Here is a 17,830-nt window from a genome sequence, read left to right on the forward strand (position 1 = left end):
CCTCACAGCGCCAGGGACCTGGGTTCAATTCCCAGCTTGGGTGAGTGTGTGGAGTTTGCACATTCTCCCCGTGTCTGCATGGCTTTCCTCCGGATGCTCTGGTTTCCTCCCACAGTCCAAAGATGAGTGGGCTGGGTGGATTGGCCATGCTAAATTGCCCCTTAGTTTCAGGGTGACTAGCTAGGGTAAATGCATGGGGTTATGGGGATAGGGCCTGGGTGGGTTTGTGGTCGGTGCAGAATCGATGGGCCGATTGGCCTCCTTCTGCACTGTAGGATTCTATGATTCTATAGTTTGAGTTAGTTAATAAATAGTTGTGTTGTTAACCTAGTTGTCACCAATCATTATGATGATCACATAATGTTTTATAAAGGTTCATAACTTCCTTGCTTTTACCTTATGCCTCAATTTATAAGGATGCCATATGTCTTCTTAACAGTTTTTGAACCTTCAACAATTTGTGTACATATAACCCCAGTTCTCTGTTTCTGTACCCTCTTTGGAACTGTAACCTTTAATTTATAATGCCTTCTGATGCGCGATAAATCACACGGGAGGCAGGATGTACCCGGGAAATAAAGGCTTTTATTGCCAACAATAACGGAGCTACTATATACAATATACATTCCCAGACTAAAGGGTCACCAGGCAGAGCAGTGACCTTTATACCTCTCCCAGGAGGCGGAGCCAACTGGGGTGTACCATAGGGCTATATTAACAGGTAGAACAGCCCAACCCTAACCCCAACAGTAACATATCTACAGACTCATAGTACTGGCCAGACCATGGCTCAGCACTCCTGGTGGTAACCAACAATGGTTCACCACATTCACCCCTCCTTTGAAAACAAAGGCCGGCGGGGTACAAAACACAGAACAATTGTTCATCTGTCTATAAGTTCAAACGGTCTGGGGGACCGCACCGTCGCTGTGACCTCCTCAACACCGGCGATGACACCGGTTCAGGCAATCGCGGTGACATTCTCTCCAAGGCGGTGTCCAGCGACTCCTCCAGTGCCTCACGGGCCGGTAGACCGCGAGGTGGTGACAATCCGCTGGACTCGGGCACGCCTCGAAGTGGCGACAATCTCCTGGACTCAGGCAAGCTGTACACGGGAGTAAGAGGGTTAAGTGGTGGTCCCGATACTGCCCGCGCCGTGTCAGGAGGGGAGATAATGATTGGGGGGTCCCTAACTGGGGGTGTGGGAGCGACAGGGGTTTCCAAGCCCCCTGCTGGCGCCAGATCACGAATCGAGACCGTGTCCTCTCGCCCGTCAGGATATGCCACATAGGCATGCTGAGGGTTGGCGTGGAGGAGATGGACCTGTTCAACCAAAGGGTCGGACTTGCGGGTCCTAACATGCCGCCGCAGGAGGACAGGTCCTGAGTACGTCAGCCAAGACGGTAATGAGGTCCCAGAGGAAGACTTCCTAGGGAATGAAAACATTCTCTCATGAGGAGTAGCGTTGGTTGCCGTACACAGGAGTGAGCGTATGGAGTGGAGCGCATCAGGGAGTACCTCTTGCCAACGGGAGACTGGAAGACCTTTAGACCTCAACGCCAGTAAGACAGCCTTCCAGACTGTAGCATTCTCTCGTTCAACCTGTCCGTTACCCCTTGGGTTGTAGCTCGTGGTTCTACTAGAGGCAATCCCATATGAGAGCAGGTATTGCCTCAAGTCGTCGCTCATGAACGACGAGCCCCTATCGCTGTGGATATAACAGGGGTAACCGAACAGGGTGAAAAGATCACGTAATGCCTTGATAACCGTGGCAGCGGTCATATCAGAACAGGGAATGACAAAAGGGAATCGTGAGTACTCATCAATCACATTGAGGAAGTACACGTTCCGATCGAGGGAAGGGGGCCCTTAAAGTCCACACTCAGTCTTTCGAAAGGACGAGTGGCCTTAATGAGGTGTGCCCTGTCAGGTCGGTAGAAGTGCGGTTTGCATTCCGCGCATACCCGGCAGCTTCTGGTTATAGACCTGACATCCTCCACCGAGTAGGGTAGATTCCGGGCCTTTATGAAGTGGAAGAGCCGAGTGACCCCCGGATGGCAGAGGTCATTGTGGAGAGCCTGTAATCGATTCTCCTGCACACTAGCGCATGTTCCACGCGACAGGGCGTCCGAAGGCTCGTTGAGCTTCCCTGGACGGTAAATGATATCAAAATTGTAGGTGGAGAGTTCGATTCTCCACCTCAAAATGTTATCATTCTTGATCTTACCCCGTAACGTGTTGTTGAACATGAACGCCACGGACCGCTGGTCCGTGAGCAGAGTGAACCGTTTTCCCGCCAAGTAATGGCGCCAATGCCGAACGGCCTCCACAATGGCCTGGGCCTCCTTTTCCACCGCTGAATAGCGAATTTCAGGGCCTTGGAGGGTGCGAGAGAAAAAGGCGACGGGCCTGCCCGCCTGGTTAAGTGTGGCGGCCAGGGCGAAATCAGATGCATCGCTCTCCACCTGGAAGGGGATGGACTCATCGATAGCGTGCATCGTGGCTTTCGCGATGTCGGCTTTTATTCCTGCAAAGGCTAAACGAGCCTCTGTTGTTAGGGGAAAGGAGGTAGACTTGATAAGCGGACGGGCTTTGTCCGCGTAATTGGGAACCCACTGTGCATAGTATGAGAAGAAGCCTAAACATCTTCTCAGTGCTTTGATGCTAGTGGGCAGGGGGTGTTCGAGGAGGGGACGCATACGGTCTGGATCAGGGCCAAGGACCCCGTTTTCCACCACGTATCCGAGGATAGCTAGGTGGTGCGTGCGAAATACACACTTCTCCCTGTTGTAGGTCAGATTCAGGCGAGATGCAGTGCGTAAGAATCTAAGAAGGTTGGCATCGTGGTCCTGCTGATCATGGCCGCAGATGGTGACGTTATCCAGGTACGGGAAGGTAGCCCGAAGCCCGTTCTGGTCCACCATTCGGTCCATAGCATGCTGGAAGACCGAGACCCCATTCGTGACATCAAAAGGAACTCTTAAAAAATGGTACAGGCGACCATCCGCCTCAAAGGCCGTGTATTGTCGGTCCTCTGGGCGAATGGGGAGCTGGTGGTAAGCAGATTTTAAGTCGATGGTGGAGAACACCCGGTACTGCGCAATCTGGTTGACCATGTCAGATATGCGCTGGAGGGGATACGCATCCAGCCTCGTGTATCTGTTAATGGTCTGACTATAGTCTATGACTATCCGGGGTTTGTTCCCATTCTTAACCACCACGACTTGCGCTCTCCAAGGACTAGCGCTAGGTTGGATGATCCCTTCCTTGAGGAGCTGCTGAACTTCAGATCGAATGAAGATCCGATCCTCAGCGCTATAACGCCTGTTCTTTGTTGCGATGGGCTTGCAGCCTGGCACGAGATTCTGGAATAGGGAGGGTGTAGTAATCCTGAGCATTGAGAGACTACATGTGGAGCGCGTTGGGCAATTTAGAGGCTGTGGATCTCCCACTGAAAGCGGAGGAAGTGGCCCATCGTACTGCAGGGTTACACTCTTCAGGTGGACCATAAAATCTAGTCCTAGGAGTATCGGCGCGCAAAGGTGCGGTAACACAAGGAGCCTGAAGTTCTCGTAAACCATGCCCTGCACTGTCAGATTGACCACGCAGCTCCCTAGCACGGTGACAGACCGGGACCTTGACGCCATCGAAATTGTCTGCTTGACAGTCCGAATTTGGAGACCACACCGCTTCACGGTGTCAGGGTGAATGAAGCTCTCCGTGCTCCCGCTGTCAAACAAACAATAAATCTGGCGTCTGTTTACCTGTATGTCCATCATGGACTTGTCGAGTCTGTGAGGCTTGGCCTGATCCAGGATGATTGACGCCACCGTTGGTTCGTGGGTGCAACTGCAGGCAGCTGAGATGGTTGATGACGGCCCCTGCTGGTCATTTGCGGTCGGTGCCGACCAAAATGGCTGCCCCCATAGGTCGCACGTGGACGATGGCGCCAAAACCTGCGGCCCCTGCAGGTCGCACGTGTCTTGCGACTCCGTCGTTAGGAATGACGACGTCCTGGAATCGCACGTGGTGGAAGACCTCGAAGACGCAGAAGACAAGGAGGCCGGCTCCGGGGAGTCACACGCCGCACTGCTGTTTTTGGAGGGAGGTTTGGTCCGGCATACTTTGGAATAATGTCCCTTCTTGCCGCAGGCAGAGCACAACACTGCTTTAGCTGGACATCGCTGCCGAGGGTGTTTCACCCCCCCCACAGAAGTAACACCGCGGGCCACCTGGAGCTGCTGCCGTCGTCAGGTCCGAGGCTGGAAACGCAATCGCGCAGTTTTTCGGTCCCGCTGAATAAAGTGGAGTCTGCGGCTGCCCCTGCCACAATGTCCCCACGCGGTCGTCGGGGTACATCTCCAGACTTTTGGAGGCCGTTTCTAGAGCATCAGGTAACTCTATGGTTTTAGTGAGATCGAGGTTACCTTGCTCCAGCAGCCGAAGGCGGATGTACGACGAGCTGATTCCCGCCACGAACGCATCTCGAACTAAGTCGCTCATGTACTGGTCTGCCGACACTGACTTGCAGTTGCAGGCCCTGGCTAGCTGCTGAAGTTCACACATGTACTGTTCCGTCGTTTCGCCGGGCTGCCGCCGTCGAGTGGCTAGAAGGTGTCGAGCATGGATCTCATTCGGCGGTTTGTTGTATCGCTTATTGAGAAGCTCGAGGGCCCCTTTGTAGTCTGGGGCCTCATGGATCGCTAAGTATACAGCGTCGCTTACCCTCGCGTGGAGGACCCGGAGTCTGTCGGCGTCGTCGGTGACCGCTGTGGAGGCGTCGAGGTAATCTTGGAAACACTTCAACCAGTGGTCGAAAGTGTTCGATGCTCCCGCCGCACGTGGGTCCAACGTAAGCCGTTCGGGTTTCAGCATTTGCTCCATCTTTTCTTTTGTTTTTTTTTTCAAAAAATAATTTACTTGTTGGCAATAAAATTGATGCGCGATAAATCACACGGGAGGCAGGATGTACCCGGGAAATAAAGGCTTTTATTGCCAACAATAACAGAGCTACTATATACAATATACAATCCCAGACTAAAGGGTCACCAGGCAGAGCAGTGACCTTTATACCTCTCCCAGGAGGCTGAGCCAACTGGGGTGTACCATAGGACTATATTAACAGGTAGAACAGCCCAACCCTAACCCCAACAGTAACATATCTACAGACTCATAGTACTGGCCAGACCATGGCTCAGCACTCCTGGTGGTAACCAACAATGGTTCACCACACCTTCCTAGTCCTTCCTATTCAACTATAATCATTTTATGCTTCTCTACATCAAATTCCATCTGCCACATGTCTACCCATTCCATCAGTCTGTCTTTGTCGATTATTATTCTCCTTGCAGTTCATGTTTTGGATGGTGGTTCTGCTTACACAAACTGAAGTTAAGGTGATATTTGAAGCTCTCTTTGCCAATCCCTGGGGCAGGTAGAGTTTTCTTGGCATTACCCCCTCCTGCTGCCGGAAGAGGCAAAGGGTTTGAAGGTGAAGCTGATGGCTGTTGTGGGCGGTGTGTTCCTCACAGTGTTGCAGATGGAATTGCTGGGGACTCAGAGGAGGAAGATCCTTCTGAGTTTTGTGTCATTCAACTTGTCATTCAATGGTCTTGGAAGCCTGGTGTATTTTTGTGCAGTGGTAAATTAATCTCTAATAATGCACCCCCTCCCGCCCCCTCCCCCTCCACCCACCCGGTTCCCTGAGCTCAGCAACTCCTAAAGCCAAGAGTGCAGGCAAATGGCCACAACCAAAGATTTCCAGTGAGTGCCTGAGGGTTCTCCAGTGACAACTTCCACCTTTTTGTTCTGCTTGGCAATGCTTTCCTCTGAAAGAAGGGGTTCCAGTTTTGGAGGACAAATTGCAGTGTTGCTAGGATTTATATGGGACACCATCCCCTGGAATCTGTTTCTAAATTAGCCTTTGACCAGCTCTTGTAGCCATGCTATTTATATTGCTAGTCCAGTTCAGTTTCTGGTCAATGCTAACCCCCAGGATGTTGGTAGTGTGGGATTCAGCAATGGTAATGCCATTGAATGTGCAGTCATCAGCGAGCATCCCCACTCATCGACTTCAGGAAGTGTAGTGGGGGACATGCCCCTGTCTACATCGTAAGAAGTTTAACAACACCAGGTTAAAGTCCAACAGGTTTATTTGGTAGCAAAAGCCACACAAGCTTTCGGAGCTCCAAGGCCCTTCTTCAGGTGAGTGGGAATTCTGTTCACAAACAGAGCATATAAAGACACAAACTCAAGTTACATGAATAATGGTTGGAATGCGAATACTTACAACTAATCAAGTCTTTAAGAAACAAAACAATGTGAGTGGAGAGAGCATCAAGACAGGCTAAAAAGATGTGTATTGTCTCCAGACAAGACAGCCAGTGAAACTCTGCAGGTCCAGGCAAGCTGTGGGGGTTACAAATAGTGTGACATAAACCCAATACCCCGGTTGAGGCCGTCCTCGTGTGTGCGGAACTTGGCTATCAGTTTCTGCTCAGCGACTCTGCGCTGTCGTGTGTCGCGAAGGCCGCCTTGGAGAACGCTTACCCGAATATCAGAGGCCGAATGCCCGTCACCGCTGAAGTGTTCCCCAACAGGAAGAGAACAGTCTTGCCTGGTGATTGTCGAGCGGTGTTCATTCATCCGTTGTCACAGCGTCTGCATAGTTTCCCCAATGTACCATGCCTCGGGACATCCTTTCTTGCAGCGTATCAGGTAGACAACGTTGGCCGAGTTGCATCAACTGTCTACATCAACAGGGTTGAAATGGAAATGGTTGAGAGCTTCAAGTTTCCAGGTGTCCAGATCGCTAACAACCTGTCCTGGTCCCTCCACACTGATGCTATAGTTAGGAAAGCCCACCAGTGTCTCTATTTTCTCAGGGGGTTAAGGAAATTTGGCATGTCCACTACAAAGGTCAGGAATTTTTACAGATGCACCATAGAAAGCATTATTTACGGATGTATCACGGCTTGATATGGCTCCTGCTCTGACCAAGACCGCAAGAAACTACAAAGGGCTATGAATGTAGCCCAGTTCAGCTCATAAAACAGCCTCCCATCCATTGAGTCCATCTACACTTCTCACTGCTCGGAAAAGTAGCCAGCATAATCAAGGATCCCAATTATCCCAGACATAATCTCTTCCACCTTCTTCCGTCGACAAAAATATACAAGGCGGAATTTTCCCGAACCGCCTGCCACGGGAATCATGGCGGGCGGGACATGGACCATGCATGAACATGGGAACCTAGAGGAACATGGGAACCTAGAGGATTGGGAAATCTTTAAAGGACAACAGAAAGCCACGAAAAAAGCTATAAAGAAAAGTAAGATGGATTATGAGAATAAACTAGCTCAGAATATAAAAACAGGTAGCAAAAGTTTCTACAAATATATAAAATGAAAAAGAGTGGCTAACGTAAACATTGGTTCTTTAGAGGATGAGAAAGGGGATGTAATAACTGGAAATGAGAAAATGGCTGAGGCATTGAACAGGTATTTTGTGTCGGTCTTCACAGTGGAAGACACAAATAACATGCCAAAAATTGATGACAGGAAGGCTATGGCAGGTGAGGACCTAGAAACTATCATTATCACGAAAGAGGTAGTGTTGGGCAAGTTAATGGGGCTAAAGGTAGACAAGTCTCCTGGTCCTGATGGAATGCATCCCAGGGTATTAAAAGAGATGGTGGGAGAAATAGCAAATGCACTAATGGTAATTTTCCAAAATTCGCTGGACTCTGGGGTGGTTCCCGCAGATTGGAAAACAGCAAATGTGATGCCACTGTTTAAAAAAGGAGGTAGACAAAAGGCTAGTAACTATAGGCCGGTTAGCTTAACTTCTGTAGTAGGGAAAATGCTTGAATCTATCATCAAGGAAGAAATAGAAAGACATCTGGATATAAATTGTCTCATTGGGAAGACGCAGCATGGGTTCATGAAGGGAAGGTCAAGTTGACTAATTTGGTGGAATTCTTTGAGAACATTACATGTGCAGTAGACAATGGGGAACCTGTGGATGTGGTGTATCTGGATTTCCAGAAAGCATTTGACAAGGTGCTGCACCAAAGACTGCTACATAAGATAAAGGTGCACAGTGTTATGGGTAATGTATTAGCATGGATAGAAGATTGGTTAACTAATAGAAAGCAAAGAGTGGGGGTAAATGGGTGTTTTTCTGGTTGGTGATCAGTGACTAGTGGTGTGCCTCAGGGATCAGTGTTGGGACCGCAATTGTTTATGATTTACATAGATGATTTGGAGTTGGGGACCAAGTGTAGTGTGTCACAATTCGCAGATGACACTAAGATGAGTGGCAGGGCAAAGTGTGCAAAGGATGCTGAAAGTCTGCAAAGGGATATAGATAGTCTAAGTGAGTGGGCGAGGGTCTGGCAGATGGAGTACAATGTTGGTAAATGTGAGGTCATCCATTTTGGTAGGAATAACAGCAAAATTGACTATTATTTAAAAGATAAAAAATTGCAGCATGTTGCTGTGTAGAGGGACCTGGGTGTCCTTGTGCAAGAATCACAAGGAGTTGGTTTGCAGGTGCAGCAGGTAATTAAGAAGGTAAATGGAATTTTGTCCTTTATCCATTGCTAGACAGATGGAGTTTAAAAACAGCGAGGTTATGTTGCAGCTGTATAAGGTGCTGGTGAGGCCACACCTGGAGTACTGCATACAGTTTTGGTCTCCTTACTTGAGAAAGGATGTGCTGGCACTGGAGGGGGTGCAGAGGAGATTCACTAGGTTGATTCCGGAGTTGAGAGGGTTGGCTTATGAGGAGAGACTGAGTAGACTGGGGCTATACTCATTGGCATTCCGAAGAATGAGGGGAGATCTTACAGAAACATATAAGATTATGAAGGGAATAGATAAGATAGAATCAGGGAAGTTGTTTCCACTGGCAGGGAAACTAGAACTAGAGGGCATAGCCTCAAAATAAGGGGAAGCAGATTTAGGACTGAGTAGAGTAGGAACTTCTTCACACAAAGGGTTGTGAATCTGTGGAATTCCCTGCCCATTAAAGCAGTTGAGGCTACCTCATTGAATGTTATTAAGGCTAGAATAGATAAATTTTTGAACTGTAAAGGAATTAAGGATTATGGTGAGCGGACAGGTAAGTGGAGCTGAGTCCACAAAAAGATCAGCCATGATCTTATTGAATGGCAGAGCAGGCTCGAGGGGCCAGATGGCCTATTCCTGCTCCTAGTTCTTATGTTCTTCTGTTCTTATGCAAAGATCCGTTGACCTCATAGAAATCATAGAAACCCTACAGTGCAGAAGGAGGCCATTCGGCCCATCGAGTCTGCACCGACCACAATCCCACCCAGGCCCTACCCCCACATATATTACCCGCTAATCCCTCTAACCTACACATCCCAGGACTCTAAGGGGCAATTTTTAACCTGGCCAATCAACCTAACCCGCACATCTTTGGACTGTGGGAGGAAACCGGAGCACCCGGAGGAAACCCACGCAGACACGAGGAGAATGTGCAAACTCCACACAGACAGTGACCCGAGCCGGGAATCGAACCCGGGACCCTGGAGCTGTGAAGCAGCAGTGCTAACCACTGTGCTACCGTGCCGCCCTAGGTGAGAGACCTTGGGGCGAGCAAGACCGGAAAATCCCGCCCACAAAGTTTGAGGTCATGTAGCAACCAACACAAGAACAGCTTCTTCCCTGCTGCCATCAGACTTTTAGATCTACCTCATATTAAACTGATCTTTCTCTACACACTAGCTATGACTGTAACACTGTATTCTGCACACTCTCCTTTCCTTCTCCACTATGTACTCTATGAACGGTATGCTTTGTCTGCATAGCGTGCAAGAAACAATACTTTTCATTGTATACCAATACATGTGACAATAATAAAACAAATCAAATCAAATTCTGACCTTATGATGGAAGGAAGGTCATTGATGAAGCAGCTGGAGATGGTTGGGCCTAGGACACTACCCTGAGGAACTCCTGCAGTGATATCCCGGGACCGAGATGATTGACCTTCAACAACCTCAATCATTTTCTTCTGTGTTAATTATAGTTCCAACCAGCTTAGAGTTTTCCACCATATTCCACTTGACTCCAGTTTTGCTAGGGATCCTTGATGCCACACTCAGTCAAATGCTGTCTTGATGTCAAGGACAGTCACTCTCACCTCACCTCTGGAGTCCAGCTCTTTTGTCCATATTTGAACCAAAGCTGTAATGAGATTAGGAGCTGAGTGACCCTGGCAAAACCCAAACTGGCCATCACTGAGCAGGTTATTGCTAAGCAAGTGGTAGCGCTATTGATGACGCCTTCCATCACTTTACTGGATTGAGAGCAGACCGATGGGGCGGTAATTGTCTGGCACGGTTTTTGTCCTGCTTTTTGTGAACAGGATATATTTGGAAATTTTTCATATTGCCTGGTAGATGCCAGTGTTGTAGCTGTACTGGGATAGCTTAGCTAGGGGCCTTTTAGAGCAGATGTCTTCAATACTATTGCCAGAATATTGTCAAGGCCCTCAGCCTGTGTAATATCCAGTGCCTTTAGCAGTTTCTTGATATCAGTGGAGTGAATCCATTTGGCTGAAGACTCACATCTGTGATGCTGGGAAGGTGGCCGAGATGGATCATCCACTCGGCACTTCTGGCTGAAGATTGTTCAATTGCTTCAGCCTTATCTTTTGCACTGATGTGCTGGGCTCCCCCATCATTGAGGATGTGGCTATTTGTGGAGCCTCCTCCTTCAGTGAGTTGGTTAATTGTCCACCGCCATTCATGACTGGATGTGGCAGGACTGCAGAGCTTAGATCTCATCCGTTAGTTGTGGAATTGCTTAGCTCTGTCTTTCACTTGCTGCATATGTTTTTTTGGCACGCGAGGAGTCCTGTGTTGTAGCTTCACCAGGTTGACACATTGTTTTTAGATATGCCTGGTGCTGCTCTTGCACTCTTCATTCAACCAGGGCTGACAACCTGGCTTGATGGTAGAGTGGGGATATGCTGGGCCATGAGGTTTCAGATTGTGGTTGAGTACATTTCCACTGCTGTTGATGGCCCACAGTGCCTCATGGAGGCCCAGTCTTGAGATGTTGCATCTGTTTGCAATCTATCCTATTTAGCACAGTGATAGTGCCACACAACATGATGGAGGGTTTCCTCAATATGAAGATGGGACTTCACCTCCACAAGGACTGTGCAGTACCTAAGGAAGGATGTGCTGGCCTTGGAGGGGGTCCAGAGGAGGTTCACAAGAATGATCCCAGGAATGAAGGGTTTGTCATATGAGGAGCGGTTGAGGAGTCTGGATCTATACTTGATGGAGTTTAGAAGGATGAGGAGGGATCTAATTGAGACTTACAGAGTACTGAGAGGCCTGGATAGAGTGGATATGGAGAGGATGTTTCCACGAGTGGGAGAGACTAAAACGAGAGGGCACAACCTCAGAGTGAAGAGACACTCCTTTAAAAGTGAGATGGGGAGGAATTTCTTCAGCCAGAGGGTGTTGAATCTGTGCAACTCATTGCCACAGGGAGCTGTGGAGGCTCGATCATCGAGTGTAAGACAGAGATAGATAGGTTCTTGATCAATAAGGGGATCAAAGGTTATGGGTAGAAGGCAGGAGAATGGGAATGAGAATCATATCAGCCATGATTGAATGATGGAGTAGACTCGATGGGCTGAATGGCCTGATTTGGCTCCTATACTGTATGGTCTTATGTTCTTATGGTGGACAATCCTTCCGATGACTGACATGGACAGATATATCTGCGGCAGGCTCAGATTGGAGTCTGATGTCATTTTAACAATCCGGGCCGTTCACTGAGTGAAGGGAATGAAGAAAGGGGGAGAGGAAAGAGAGGGGAGAGAAAAGGAAAGGAGGAAAGAGAACATGAAGAGGGTAAAGCGAGAGTGTGACTATTCTGGGGAACTCGCAACGTGGCATTATCAATGTCTTCCTCACTGAAATCACAAAAGTGACTGTTGACTTTTACTGAGGATTAATGCCCACTGTGTCTATCCAATCCAATTACTCTGGTTGAATAATCTATTCTCCTAATTCTTTTTCAAACTGTGCTTGTCTTGATAGTGTGCCATAGAGTTTATGAATTACGCCAATCACCCAAAATGACACGGAACTGAAATTTTCTTTGGAAATGTTCTTTGTCTCCTGCAGCTAGGCACTGGATAATGACACCGCTCCGGGGATTCTGAATTCCAACCATAGCAGCTTTAATCTGGATTCGTGGATATGCCAGGTTTGTGTGAATTGCTGGAATTCTACTGCCTCACCCATCACGGAATTGGAGCAGGCGAGGGGAGGACAACGGAAATGTCCGTTGACCTCGGGTGGGAATTTCTGGTCTCGCTCGAGTGATGCCGTAAAATCCCGCCCAATGTCTCTGTGGCCAAAATATTTGTGCCTTATTCATGTAGGGAGGTATCCAAGTGGCAAAATAAAATATTGTTCGGTTTTAACAAGCATCGGGGTCTTATTTTGAAGCCCCAGTCTTTCAGACTTGTACAGGCTTCAGAAGCTTTCAGAGACCCGAAGGATTGCTGTCCTACTTTGTGGGTTTGAAATGAGATTCCACCAGCTGGCGAGGGGTTTATTATACTTCGCTGCCTAGATAGTTTGCTCCAAAGAGGGCCTCCAAATTTATCTGTGCCAGCTATGCCCTGCACACTTTTGCCAATCGTTTCATTCAAGTTGTCTCTTACTCTTCTAAACTCCAGTTGATGCAAGCCTAACCTGTCCAATCTGTCCTCATAAGACAACCTTTCCATTCCAGGCATTAGTCTAGTAAACCTTCTTTGAACTGTTGCCAATGCATTTATATCTTTCCTCAAATAAAGAGGCCAATACTGTGCACAATACTCCAAATATGGTATCACCAAAACCCTGTATAACTGAAGTATAACCTCTCTAATCTTATAATGAATTCCCCTCACAATAAAGGATAACTTTCTATTAGGTTTCCTAATTACTTGTTGCATCTGCAAAACAACCTTTTGTGATTCATGCCCTCGGACTATAAGACCATAAGACGTAGGAGTAGAAGTGGGCCATTCAGTCCATCGAGTCTACTCTGCCATTCAATGAGATCATGGCTGATCTGATATAATCTTCAATCTTTTCCAGCCTTATCCCCATGACCCTTGATGCCCTTATGGATTAAAAATCTGTCTATCTCAATCTTGAACATACTTGGAAAAAAAATAGCCTCCACAGCTTTCTAAGGATAAGAATTCCAGATTCACTATCCTCTGAGTGAAGGAATTCCTCCCCCATCTCTGTCTTAAATGGGTGATCCCTTACTCTAAGATTATGCCCTCTGGTCCTAGACTTTCCCACAAGGGGAAACAACCTCTCCGCACCTATCCTGTCAAGCCCCCTGAGAATCCTATATGTCTCAATAAGGTTGCCTCTCACTCTTCTGAACTCCAATGAGTACAGGCTCAACCTACTCAATCTCTTCTCCTAAGAAAATCCCTCCATAGCCAGGTACAAACCAGTGAACCTTCTCTGGACTGCCTCCAATGCCAGTATATCTTTCCTTAGATAAGGAGACCAAAACTATTCACAGTATTCCAGGCACAGGAAACCTGGGTCACTGCATCTCAGAGCTTCGCAATCTCCAACCATTTAGATAATGTGCTTTTATAATTCAGCCAAAATGGTCAATTTCACATCTTCCCACATTATACTCCATTTTCCAGATCTTTGCCCACTCACTTAGCCCATCTATATCCCTTTATATTCTCCTTATGCCCACTTCACAACATACTTTCTTACCTACCTTTGTATCATCAGCAAATTTAGCAACCAAACCTTTGGTCCCTTCATCCAAGTCATTGATATAAATTGTAAAAGGTTGAGGCCCCAGCACTAGTCCCTGTGGATCACCCCTTATTACATCTTGCCAAATGGAAAATGATCCTTTGATGGTTACGCTCTGTTTTCTGTTGGTTAACCAACCTTGTATCCGTACCAAAATGTTATCCTTTACACCTTAAACTATTATTTTCTGCAATAAGCATGAAGCCATGATCAGGCAGGGGATGAGGCTAACCCATTGCACTGGGGGGTGTGCTGACGTCTGCAATGGTGGTTTGCCCAGTCTAGGGTAGAGTAAAGGATCAGGGCAGCCAATGAGGTCAAACCGAAGTTTTACCTAATGTGATTTTTCAAAGCCATCTCAGCCTTTTGGCTAAGATGAAGCGTTAGATCAAGCCTGGAGGGGGTGCAATGCCTCATCCGGTCAGCATGGATCTTGTTTGATCAAGCCCAAGATGGGATGTATATCCTTGTCTTGTCAACTTGGATTTGTCCTTCATGTGGGGACCATGATCGGACTTAATTTGAATTGGCTTTTTTGATTAGAATTAAAGTGTTGAAAGGTACCAATAATTAAAAAATAAGCTTTAATAAGGCATCTTATTAAATACCTCCTGGAAATCTAGGTACAGTACATCCACTGGTTCACCTTTACCCACAGCACAGGTTACTTCTTCAAAGAGCTCCAATAAATTGGTTAAACATGATTTCTCTTTCACAAAACCTGTTGACTCTGCCTCATTACCTTGGATTTTTCCATGTGCCCAGTTATAACATCTTTAATAATAGCTTCTAACATTTTCCCTACGACGGATGTTAAGCTAGCTGCCTGGTAGTTTCCCTGTTTTCTGCCTCGGTCCCTTTTTGAGTAAAGGAGTTAGATTTATGATTTTCCAATCTAATGGGACCTTCCCGAATTTTGGAAAATTAAGATATTGGAGGGAAGTTACTCTCTGATATCAGCTCTATGTGATTCAGTCTCCATGGCCAGCACAGCTAACTTTCCTATTCCTCCACTTGCATGTAACGAGATATCCCCTCATGTCAGTACCTGTCCTATCACATTATAATACATGCCATGCCACCCCTCACCCCAACATGATTTCATCGAGTGAATATGCCAGCACAGCATGTATGCTCCATTTTCTGGTTGGATTATGTGGAATCAGGAGATTTCCTGAATGCTCATAAAAATAGTTACATGGCACTGTATTATTAACACCCTCTCACTTTGAATCTGTGAGGACCTTGCACCCCTTCAGAGAATTCCTGTTCCCTTTCCTACATGTCTGTGATATGCAAGGGGAATAAAGTATAATGTAAGTACCTGCTCTAATTCAACACAGCTGTGATAATGTACAGATATTTACATTAGTCGTTCCAAGCTCCATGCTTCCCCTTGCTGGCTTTCGCATATCCTATTCTGCTATTCCTTTTTAAGTGTTACTTGAGGAGCTGGATTGTGAGAGCTGGTTATCTCCTCATGCTTTACGGAGAGGTTACTGCATCTCTGGAACATGTTCTTCATCTTAAAGGTTCTGAATTAGAACAGTCACCAGGGTCTGCAAACTATGATCCATTCTGTGCTCCATTTTGAGTCCTGAACTCAGTGAAATCATCAACGAACATCCATACTCAGACTTTAAAATGGAGGGAAGGCCCTTGATGAAGCAGCTGAGGATTTTTGGGTGAGGAACTTCTGTAGTGATGTATTGCCACTGAGATGATTGGCTCCCAACAGCCACAAGCATCTTCCTTTGTGCTAGTGGAGAGTTTTTCCCTTGATCCTAATGGATTTCAATTTTAGTTTGGGTTCCTTGTTGCCACACTCAGTCTAATGTTGTCAAGGGCAGTCACTCTCGCCTCACCTCTGGAGTTCAGCCCCCTTGTCCATTTTTTGGAACAAGGCTGTAATGAGGTCTGAAGTTGACCTTGCAGAGCCCAAGCTGAGCATTGGTGAGCATGTCTGTTTGTTGTCTTTCTATCACTTTTGTCAACAATTGAAATTAGTCTGATTGGACAGTAATTGGTTGCATTAGATTCTGCTTGTTGTGGATGGGATATATTTGTGCAATTTTTCCCCATTGCCAGTTAGATGCCAATGTTGTAACTGTTTCGGAACAGCTTGTCTAGAAGTGAAGCTATTTCTGAAGCACAGCTTGCCAACCTTACAACCGAGATGTCAGCCTCGGCCACAGCCTTCGCTGTGGCACCGCAGTTAGTCACCTCTTGAGTACCATGTGCAGTGAATTAAATTGGCTCAAGACTGGCATCTGTGATGATGGGACCTCAGGAGAGGCTATGGGGGGCTTCTAATCATCCACTTGGGATTTTTAGATGAAGATAGTTGTGAATGCTTAAGCCTTTTCTTTTCTGTGGTAGCGAATTCCGTAGACTGACCACTCTCTGGGCGAAGAAATTTCTCATAATCTCAGTCCTCAAAGGATTACCTCTTATCCTTAGACCATGACCACTGGTTCTGGACAGAAGCCTTCTGAAAGTCCAAATGAACCACATTCTCTGGTTCACTCTCATCAAGTCCACTAGCTACATCCTGGAAGAGTTCCAGTAGATTTGTGAAGCATGATTTCCCTTTCGTAAATCCATGCTCACTCTGTCCAATCCTGTGACTGTTTTCCAAGTGCTCTGCTATAAAATCATTGATAACGGACTTTAGAATTTTTCCCCCCAACCAGCGTCAAGCTGGGGTTACGTTAACTACCCTCCAATCTGCAGGAACTTTTCCAGAGTCTATAGAATCTTGGGAAATAACCATCAATGCATCCACTATTTCCAGGGCCCCTCCCTTGAGTACTCTGGGATGTAGATCTCCAGGGCCCTGGGGATTTATTGGCCTTCAATCTCCCCAACACCATTTCTCTATTAATGCCGATTTCCTTCAATTCCTGTCTCTCATTAAACCTGGTATACCCCAACATTTCTGATACGTTACTTGCATCCTCCTTTGTGAAGACAGAACCAAAGTATGTATTTAGTTGGTCAGCCATTTTTTTTCCCCCCATATAAATTTTCTATTTCTGACTCTAAGGGACTACATTTGTCTTCACCAATCTTTTTCTCTTCACATACCTATAGAAGCTTTTATAGTCAGTCTTTATGTTCCCCGCCAGTTTACTCTTATACTCTATTTTCCCCTTCCTTGAATTCTAAACTGCTCCCAATCCTCAGGTCTGTTGTTTTTTCTGGCCAATTTTTGTGCCTCTTCCTTTGATCTAACACTATCTCTAATTTCCTTTGTAAGCAATGGTTTGGCCAGCTTTCCAGTTTTACCAGGAGACATAATCTCAGGATAAGGAGAAGGTCATTTAAGACTGAGATGAGGAGGAATTTCTTCACTGAATCTTTTGTATTCTCTACCCCAGGGGGCTGTGGAAACGCAATCATTGAGTATGTTCAAGATAAAACTTGATAAATTTCTGGATATTAATGACATCAAGGGATATAGGGATAGTGGGAAAATGCCATTAGTTGTAGACGATCAGTCATGATCTGTTTGCATAGTGGAGCAGGCTTGATGAGCCGAATGGCCTACTCCTGCTCCTATTTTCTATGTTGCTCTGGGCACTGAGATATATATGGGACTGTTGATAAATTGGGATTGTTCTCACTGGTATCAGATGAGTTGGTCTCAGACAGGCAGCCAGAAAGGATTACCTCTAGGTTATGGTCTCCACCTCCTCCTCCTGTGGCTTAGCAACTCATTGTATGACTTGTGGTAATGTCGGTCTCTACATGATGGTGAGGATGTGCAGCATGCACAGACCAGCACAATTTTTGGTACCCGCTGAGCTGGGTACTGCAGGGCTCCTCTAAAGTGGTCCAGGCAGAGGAAGTGTTGCTTCAGCATGCCGCTGCTCTATCACATTCCATGTGGCAGCATTGCTTTCATTGTGTGCATTCTCACCACATGTACATCGATTGGGCACTGGAGTCATCAGCTACGTAGTCAGTGGATAATCCTTGTCACCCAACAAC

The sequence above is a fragment of the Mustelus asterias genome, chromosome 9, assembly GCF_964213995.1.
Source record: "Mustelus asterias chromosome 9, sMusAst1.hap1.1, whole genome shotgun sequence".
NCBI classification, from domain to species: domain Eukaryota; kingdom Metazoa; phylum Chordata; class Chondrichthyes; order Carcharhiniformes; family Triakidae; genus Mustelus; species Mustelus asterias.